This window comes from Uloborus diversus, unplaced genomic scaffold (genome assembly GCF_026930045.1).
Source record: "Uloborus diversus isolate 005 unplaced genomic scaffold, Udiv.v.3.1 scaffold_1178, whole genome shotgun sequence".
In the NCBI taxonomy this organism is placed as follows: Eukaryota; Metazoa; Arthropoda; class Arachnida; order Araneae; family Uloboridae; genus Uloborus; species Uloborus diversus.
The window spans coordinates 50673-60142 of record NW_026557852.1 but is presented as its reverse complement, the minus strand read 5'-3'; the positions used below and the strand labels follow the sequence as shown (position 1 = coordinate 60142).

At 33.5% G+C, this 9470-nt stretch overlaps 1 long non-coding RNA gene across 1 annotated transcript; it reads left to right on the top strand.

Moving 5' to 3' along the window:
* Positions 1–45: 45 nt before the first annotated feature.
* On the top strand, positions 46–7094 carry LOC129232348 (uncharacterized). Its single transcript, XR_008581339.1, has 3 exons — positions 46–107; positions 1977–2206; positions 6596–7094. It is a non-coding gene; the product is annotated as an uncharacterized LOC129232348 (long non-coding RNA).
* The last annotated feature ends 2376 nt before the right edge of the window (positions 7095–9470 follow it).

Genomic DNA, 9470 nt, shown 5'->3' with positions numbered 1-9470 from the left:
GTCACAGACTATTCCTGGATGTACTTCCGGTCTTCTGTGGCAATAGCTGTTTTTGTTGTTTAGCGTCACGGGCTTTCCGTGGCAATAGCCAAAGCGTTTTGGCGCTGGTATGTGGTTTTGAATTTTCCGACGTTTGTATCATTATTTTTTAAAATTGATCAATCATTAACCATAATAGTTTCAGTTTGTAGATATTTATTGTGTATTATTTATATTTCTTGTTGGCTTAGAAAATATATATTGAATCTTTAATGTATTCATTCTAATATTTAAGTCGTTTAATACCTTATCATTCGCATTTGAGATTATTAATTTTGTATTTTAAGTACTGATCAATGCAAAGTACGCTGGTTATTTTTGCTTGTGCATAATATTAAACATTATATTTGTAACGTAATATATAATTTCGCATCAACTGTGTTCGAGCTAAATGGTTGTTTCACTGTGTTTTTGTATTAATTATATACGAAGTATGTTATTTTTGTTTTAACTATTATATTGGGCCGGTCTGTTTGTAATGTTAGCTACAAGCATTGCAGCAGAGTGAAATTAATTTTTGAGCAGGCTAATTAGTAAAATTGAAAATTAATATCAAACAATATTGAGCATCTTCCCGAGGTGGATTTTATGACTTCTTGTATTCATGACATTACGATTTTACAGGCATATAACTCGATGCGTTTTTATGCTAAGTATGTTTCAATGTGGTAAAAGTAAGTTAAATGCTGTGTTTTCTCCTCTGCTTTGCAAATCGTCAACAAGTGATTTGTTTTCATGTAATAATTTCAAATCTTCCTAGGGTGAAAACGTCCTGCCATCTAAGAAGGGACAGGGGTTTGAGAGCCCCTTATAATCTGTATAATTTTAAAAACAATATTTGATTGATGGAATTATATGAGGACAAGGTGTATTTTGGGCTAGTGCATTCCTCAATGGATAGAGCCTCTATTCTGTTAGCTACAGGGTTGGCAAGTTTCTGCGGAGGCGGTTAAAACCACTGGTAGAAACCGGCATGGTGAAAACCACTTTCTGCCACAGTTGCGGCAGAAACTGGCAAAAACTCACAAAATAAAAAAAAAAAAAAAATATTGACATGCAATATAGGAAGTGCATGGAAAAAATAATTATTAACCAAAGCACATTTTAATTATATTACCACAATTTAAAATCAAATATTACATTGTTTGGACCCTGCAGTTGCTTCTTCAAAAATGTTATTTCTAAAATCTAAACAGTTTCTCAATCTAATATGTACAAATGAGAAACTTTAGAATATTCCTGCAACAGAAGAGCTAGCAGGCAATGCATGAAGGAACAAGCAATGTTTGAAACTTTCATCTATTGTTTTTTTTTTTTTTTTTTAACTGGTCCACCATGTAGTAACTGGGGGTAGTGGGAGAAATTCGACTGAAAAATAAGTTTCGAGAAATAGGGCCAATTTGTTTTGCAAAGCTGTGACATTAAGTACAAAATCTATGTTAATATTGGCAAGTAAAATTCTGGCACTTTCTTCTTGAAGCACGTGACACTTTCGATCACAAACAATTTAGATGAAGCATATAAGTGAGCAAATTAAAATCAGAAATGCCTTTTAATTTTGTATGTCGCTCCTCTTTCCTGAGCACCTATATGATTTTTCGTCCTTTGTTAAATTAATCCAAACATTACGAGCATCTGCAAATGAAAAGTTCCCTTCTCGAACTAAATCAAGGTCATTAGCATAGAATTTTATTTTTTTTAAATGATGAAATGAAGTTTCATTTTTTATTTTACTTAAACGAATATCATTTAGCAATCACTTAAGTAATTAAAGATGCTTTTAAGTTTTTGCAAGTTTCTGCCGGTTTTTACCGGTTACAGATGAAAATTTGACAATTTGTCAAAGTAGTTTGTGAAATAGATAACTAATTGTCCCCAATGCATGCAGTTCATGTCAATCATATTTCTTTAAATCACCTTTTTTTTTTTTTTTGCAGAAAACCTAAGCATCCCGTCTTCAACGATGGTTCCTCTACAAAGCGGGTATTTTTCCTATAAAACTGGGCTTTGAACCCAGTATCTTCCTGCTTTACATATTTCCTTCTTTGCAGTCTCCCTGTGAATCGACTGGACTGCCCTCAATTTGAGCAATCTGAAGATGGAAAAGGTTGACAAATTTCCTTGATATCTTTCCATTAAAAAAGTCTTGTTGAACAAGGTGGCAAGGGTAAGTTATCTACATGTCATTTTAAAATTGTTGTTATAAGTTGTTTAAAATGCATTTATATGATCTATTCAGTGTGCTCTTTTTTTTTCTCACTCATTTTCTGAAAAAAATATTGTCTCCCAAAAAAAACTGCTTGTGTCAAGGCCTGAAAAGCACCTATAATGTTCTGGTCTCAAACAAGGTTTCCGCTATGGTCACATTTTTTGAAAAATGCGAAAATACTATTTAAATTGCTAAAATGGAACAAGGCATTTTTGCTTTTTTTTTTTTTTTTTTGCTCTAATATAATAAGAAAAAGAAGGGGCAATTTTCAAGTCAATATTCTATATTAGAAATTGTGCGGTCAAGTGGTTTGGCAAGGATCATATTTTATTTTCTTCGGGAAGGTAAAAACGTATAAGGATGAGCTGTTTTTACTTGTTTTTCATAGAATGAATAGTGTAAAATATAATAAAAGTATCGCACTGTGTATTGCATGTCTTATTTTTAATTAGTATTTCATTATATACAAAAAATATTTATCGAAAAAACATTCAGTCTAGAATCCTTTTAGTAAATATTTTTTTACACTTAAAGGTTTTTTTAAAAAAAATAACGATTCCAGCGATGTAAGATTTGTTATTTTATTATTTTGAAAATCGAAATGGAATTTTACGTAAGATAAGGAGGGGGGTGAAAAATCTTTTGACCCCCCCTCCCCCATGTAAGGGTAAGCAAGTTGCCAAAATCATCCTTACGTAATCAATGAATGGCCTCTAGAGATTCAAACTGACTTACCCGGAATCCATAAAACCCTAAATTAGTTTTTCGTCGACGAGAACTGTATGTACTTTAATGTTTCAAATAGCTGAATTAAACATGAGTTACAAATTAGGAAGATGCGAAATCTATTTTCTGTTCTGAAATTACCTCCAATAGTGAAATTCCAATAGAAAATTATTTTGAGACTTTTTTTTTTTCAAAAAATAAGATGTTCCATTGAAAGTGGTACTTTAAAATGGAAAATCCCCGCAAAAATTGCGGAAAACGATCCCATAGTAAGCTTATTGGATGTGCAGTGGGAAGTACTTGCCCACAAAATGGCGGACGATCGTTGGTTGAAAAGGAATCGCTTTTCTACCACATGGACATCCATCTAGTTAAGCGAACCGGTTCCCATGTCCATGTTTTCCTCCCTTCTCTCTTAAGATTCGTGGCGGTCCTGCCTCAGTGGCCGAGTGGTCTAAGCCAGCGTTTAAGTGAAGTTTAAAAATCCTTTAGCAAAAAAACTAAAATTGGGGGGAAAGTCTTTAGCAAAATGCTAAAATTCAGGCTTGACATCTTTGAAGAAATAAATGCACATTATGTGATATCTTTTAAAAATTTGAAATGAAAAATTCAGAATTGTTCTTGATATTGAGAGAGCAAACTTTTTTTTTCTGAAAACCACCAACAATGTATTTATTGGGGGGATAAAATGCCCATTAAGACGAACTATTGTTCAACTTAATAACAGTTTATGAATGTTAGATATGATTTATAAATACGATTAAGTTCAATATCGCTTCCTCTCTCTGATTGTACACTTCCCCCCCCCCCTTCTTTTTCTTGTTATATTGGAGCGAAAATGCTTTGTTCCACTTTCGCAGTTTAAATAGTATTTTCGCATTTTGCGAGAAATGCGACCGTAGCGGAAACCCTGGTCTAAGCGATTCTTTCTCATACTTCCGATTCCGAGTCACAACTGTATTTATGTCGAGGACTGCATACTAAGTGCCTTGCTTCCATTATTTTTTATACCGATAGATGGCAGCACTATCACCAGATCGAACAGTTAATGAGAATTTAGAACTAGTCCAAGAGCTAATAGCTACCTGGTACTAGCACCCCCAGAGATATCGTTTCACTTGGAGGACGTTGAGACCACGAGCATATTTAACGTCACCCAGTCCCCTTTAATGACGACAGTGGGTCTTCGACCATCGAAGTTCGAACTCGGGGCCCTCCGGCCCCGAATCTGACACTCTACCGATCGGGCTTTTCTCACACTTGAGGCGGTGGGTTCAACTCCCACCCTCGCTCCGCATGTACTTCCTCCTCTTTCTGATGTAAATTCTTTCATGTGTTGTTTATATGTAATCTACTGAAATAAAAAATATATCATGCATAAGGGAGGCAAGACACTCAGATTGTAGTCCTCATCAAAATAAACCCGTGCAATAAGCACCAAAAGAAAGAAAGTCTACTAATTCAATTTTCATCTCTAACATGTTGCATTTGTTTTTGTCGTGATTCAGGAGACTGAGTTTTGCGTTATGTACTTTCTTGTCTACCTTTTTTAGTTTTGCAAGATAGATTTGACTGACGACGTTTCCTAGCTCGCGTCAGCATGAGTTATACAGGCTGTTTTTGCTGAAGGTCATGCACATGGAGCTTTAAGCCGAGTTAGGCACCTAGAAGCAGGACTTGATTGCTGAATAGGCCAACTAGGCCCGGGCTTGGGACTCCCGATATTTAGGGGCCCCTAAATGTCTGAAATTACTTTAGTCTTGCTAAAATTTATTCAGCCAACGGCTAATGCTATAAAGTTTGAATACAGGGGCCCCCAAAAAAGTATTTGGCCTAGGACCCCTCAATATTTTAATCGGGCCCTGCCTAGAGGAACTAATTATCAGTAGTTTAGACCACTGCAAGTTACTTAATAAACCTCAAGGTACAAACTCTCTCAATAAAATGACAAGATTGAAAAGTGTATCCTCTTATAATCATCTAAGTCAATGAAAATTAACTAAAGTGTAAAATAAAGAAATATTTAAAAAAAAAACCCCGACTGCGTAAAAACCTAAAAAGAAAAATGTATAAGACCAGTAGTTAAGAATGTTATTAAGTACTTCTGATAATTACACCATTGAAATAGTTTTATAATTGTACACAGATAAGACTAATCATAAATTCAAAAGCAGAATAGAAGGATCAACAGTCGGGGCCCATTCCTTTCTGATTCAAGGAAAACCGTAAAATTTGAATGAGCCCCGACTGTTGATCCTTCTCTTCTGCTTTTGAATTTATGATTTGTCTTACCTGTGTATGGTTATAAAACTATTTCAATGGTGTAGTTATTCAGTAGTACTTAATAACATTCTAAACTACTGGGCTTATACATTTTTCTTTTTAGTTTTTTTGGTTTTTACGCAGTCAGGTTTTTTGTTTGTATTTAATAACTTCTGAATTCGCTGGAAAAGCAGTGGCAACTCTTGTTATCCAAATGTACATACATGCAGTATATTTCATTTTAAGATATAGCTTGGAAACTACTTCACGTTTTCTTTTGTATTGATACCAAGACCTTTACAATGATTGAGAGAGCAGGCAGGTGTCATACTGGTCTAAGTAGAGGAGAACATACACCCTCTCTGACTGCCTGTTAGCACAGAAAAGATTTGTGCTTGGTTCCACAAATCAAGATTTGCATCAAAGAAAGGAAGAATGCTCTGGACGGGCAAAAGAGTTCTCTAAACAATCTGGTTACTTTTACTTTTCACATCCTTTCTACTGCAAATCGAAGGGATTAGAAAGTCCCTTGGGAATAAGAAGGTTTTGGAATGCTCACTCTTGATGAAGATCATCTTTAGCCACCATTTCATATTGACGCTGAAAATTTACTTAAATTTGAATCTTGTATAAGTTTCAATACGTGCGATAGTAAATTCTTGAAATATATCGAAACCTTTTGAAAATCATGTCAAAAAGAGTGAATGCTAATTTACATGTATGTGTTGGATGGATGACTATTTTTAATCACCTTGGTTACTTCGCGCTTTCGGATAATATGTGCTTTTTCTTTGTCCCCCGAAAAGCACGATGTAACAAGGGGTAACTGTAATATCAAATTGAGTGATAAACAAGCCAGGGAAAAAAATCTTGATGAAGAAATGAAGACTGGTGTCGAAGGGATACTATGTGGGCCTTGCTTCCGGTTTCTGGCATGTAAACGTATTGTTGAAAACAGTTATATTTGTACTGGTGAAAAAGATGTATTAAATCATAAATATATAATTTATTACTCTGCAGCTCTACAATCTGGAAACTTTGTTAGATGCTATAAGTTGAAAAAAAAATTGATTATGGTGACACTGCTGGGCCCATGCAATCTGTTTATTTGTTTTGAAATATATATACAAACAATTGTATTGTTTTCATATGCTCCTGTAGTAATTCTATTTTAATCTTTTCTTTTCCGATTTTTAGTCTGGAAAAACATTAAATGATATAATGCATTTATTTGTCATACAGTTACATATTTTGAAAATGCATGTGCTTATAAATTCTAAAGAACTATCCTAGAACTTTTCCCTTTTTTCCCCCGAGTTTGTTTGTTTGTATTAACTGTACTTATTCTATATTTTGTAGGTTTTAGTTCTTTGAAAAGTACTGCTCCTGGACCCCTATCCCTCCAACAGTTGATGTTACCAGTTGTATGTTTTGAAGATGCTTGTGCTCTATCTGGATATCTCCTCAAAAATTGAAGAATTGAACAGACTATTTCACTTTACTACTAATCCTGAATGATGTGTTGCTCTGTTTTGTCTAATATTAGCAATGTGGTGCGCTAGGCTTTTCGATTGGAATGATAATTCAATTACTCAGTGTATTAAGATTCTAAAATGTACTTTAACTTGAGAATCTTGTGAGATTTATTTTATGTATTCTTATATCAACTACTTTTGAATTTTTATTGTTATAAAAAAGATGTATTGAAATCATGGACTATGAATGTACCTGTAAAATGCATATAAAACTCTTATTCACAAAACTTTGTTTGGATTATGTCTATATTTTTAACTTTAAAGTAAACATCTCCATGTAATTTTAGAAAGTTTCTACTTCTACATCAGAAATAATTTTGATCCCTATGCATTATGTGATATATTGCCGTATCTGAGAGGATATTCAATTTTATTTGATACCAGGGAATTAACTTATTCCATTCAAATTTTGGAAATGAAAATTCAGCAAGAAAAAAAGATGTCTAGTGCAAAGAGTTAAATATGTAAATAAATAATGAAAATATACAGCTGAAAGTCTGAAGTTATGAAAACTGCTGTTAATGAATTATCAAATTTGTACTTTATTTGTTAAAAACAAATCAATCATTTTGAAGCAGATAAATTGGCTATTTATTATTCAGTCAGAATAAAGTGCGACAGTGAACAACGTCTATCATGAAATTTTTAGGTTGTAATAAAGAGAGATGGTTATGGAAAAATTATTTTAGTCCTCTCTTAAAAAATATATGTATAATTTTGTTCACGATACAATTAAGACCTAAATCAGAATATTATTAAAACAATTTTAATAATTCTCAATCAAGAACTCCAAATACACTTGTACATGAAGAATATCATTATTTATTTTTTTTTCTCTGCAATTTTGGAAAATCAAGAGTAGAAAATTTTAGGATATTTTAATTATTCAAGTTACCTGTACTTTAATGTGGGTTAAACTATTTTTACTTTCTTCTATATCTAATATATAGAAAAAAGTATTGAATTCGTGCAAATTTTGATAGATTTGAATGTTTTGAGGTGTGCTGAGTAGTGTTTGTGTGTGTGTGTGTGTGTCACGTACGTGTGCGACCAGTTTTTTGTGGCCGCTCTACAGCAAAAACTACCACATGAAATCAAACAAAATTTGGTACACATATGTGCCTCAATGTGAACTTCTGCCCATTGGTTTTTGGCGTGAATTCCTCGAAGGGGCGTGGAGCAATGGGACGTTTCTTGAGTTATGCGTGCCTGCTATTACCCAAGAAATAACGGGCGTAATCAAACAAATATTGGTCTGTATGTTGCCCCTAACAGGAGCAGGTGCTGATTCAATTTTGGTGTCAATATCTCAAACGGGGGTTGGGCTATAGAGCGTTTTTTGTCTTCAATTGTGACTGCTGTATCTCAAGAAATAATGAACGGAATCAAACAAAAATTTATTGACAGGTAGCCCTTAGTGGGTATAAGAGCTGATTTTATTTTGGTGTCAACAACTAAAAAGGGGGGTAGCGCAATCACCTGTTCTTTTTTTCCATTGTGAGTGCCATATCTCAAGAAGTAATGTTACGTTCTGCATGAAATTCGGAATAAATGTGAATTCATATGAAACAGGCATTGGTTCAATTTTCACGCCAATCGCTCCAAGAGGTGCTGATTTTTTTTTTTTTTTGGGGGGAATAAAAATAGCTTTATGAATGCAACAATGAGAAAGATAAATCGTAATAAACTGTCTGCGTATTTCTTGTGATTTTAATTGTATGAAAATGATTGGAAATATTATCTTGATTTAAAACTTTTAACTGTTGCTATCTCATGTTTGTTAACAAATAAAACATTTGTAATTAATTCAAGCAAGTCTTTTAAAATAACCTTCAATTTTCACTCTTTGCTTTGATTTTGCGATAATTCAGACATTGGGATGGTTGTCAAGTTTTTGCATGTGTAATTTTGTTTTTGTTGGGAATATTGCTTCCTCGTCAAGAGTGGTGAGGGATCAGAATTATAAGAAAGATATAGAAGAAAGTTTCGTGATGGCCATACTAGTTTATAATGACACATATTAGTTACAGTTTGTTTCTCTTCAAATTTTTATTGTCCTGATAGCATAGCCAATTTGACATTGTTTCACTAATGAAAATTAACTGAAAGATAAAGTTTGTTCTTAGTTACATCCAGTAATGCAGGCCTACATCCACCTTCTAAAAGTGTGTGGGGGGGGGGGGGGGGTCCTTAATAACCTTTAAACCAAAGCCAGTGAGTTATTTTATTCATTTTTACTCTCCCCTTTATTCTGCTTTCAAAGCTTTTTACTAAGAGAACTAGCTTAACATTTGGATTCCTGTTTCAATGATGCATTGAATATTCTGAGGTAAAAAACATAAAGTAACATCTTGGTAAATATATATATATATATATGTGAAGCAAACTATTTTTGCAACCTCTGGCCACTCTGCTAATGTATAGCCCTAAAAGTACATTCATAAATGAAAAGCTCTTCTTTGAAAATAAGTTTTCCCCCTTATTTAATGCATACCTTCAGTAATTAATTGAAATAGACCCTGTTTTTTGAAGAAAATTAATTATTTGAATGGGGTCCGGTTCCAATTGATTCGGATGATTGGAGTTCACTGAATTTTAAAAGATTTCATAATCATCTTTTTTTTGTAGCAAAAAACTAGAAAGTTTTAGTTTTTCTGCCCTTTTTTTCCATTTTATTCTGCAATTCAGAAAATGTTTTA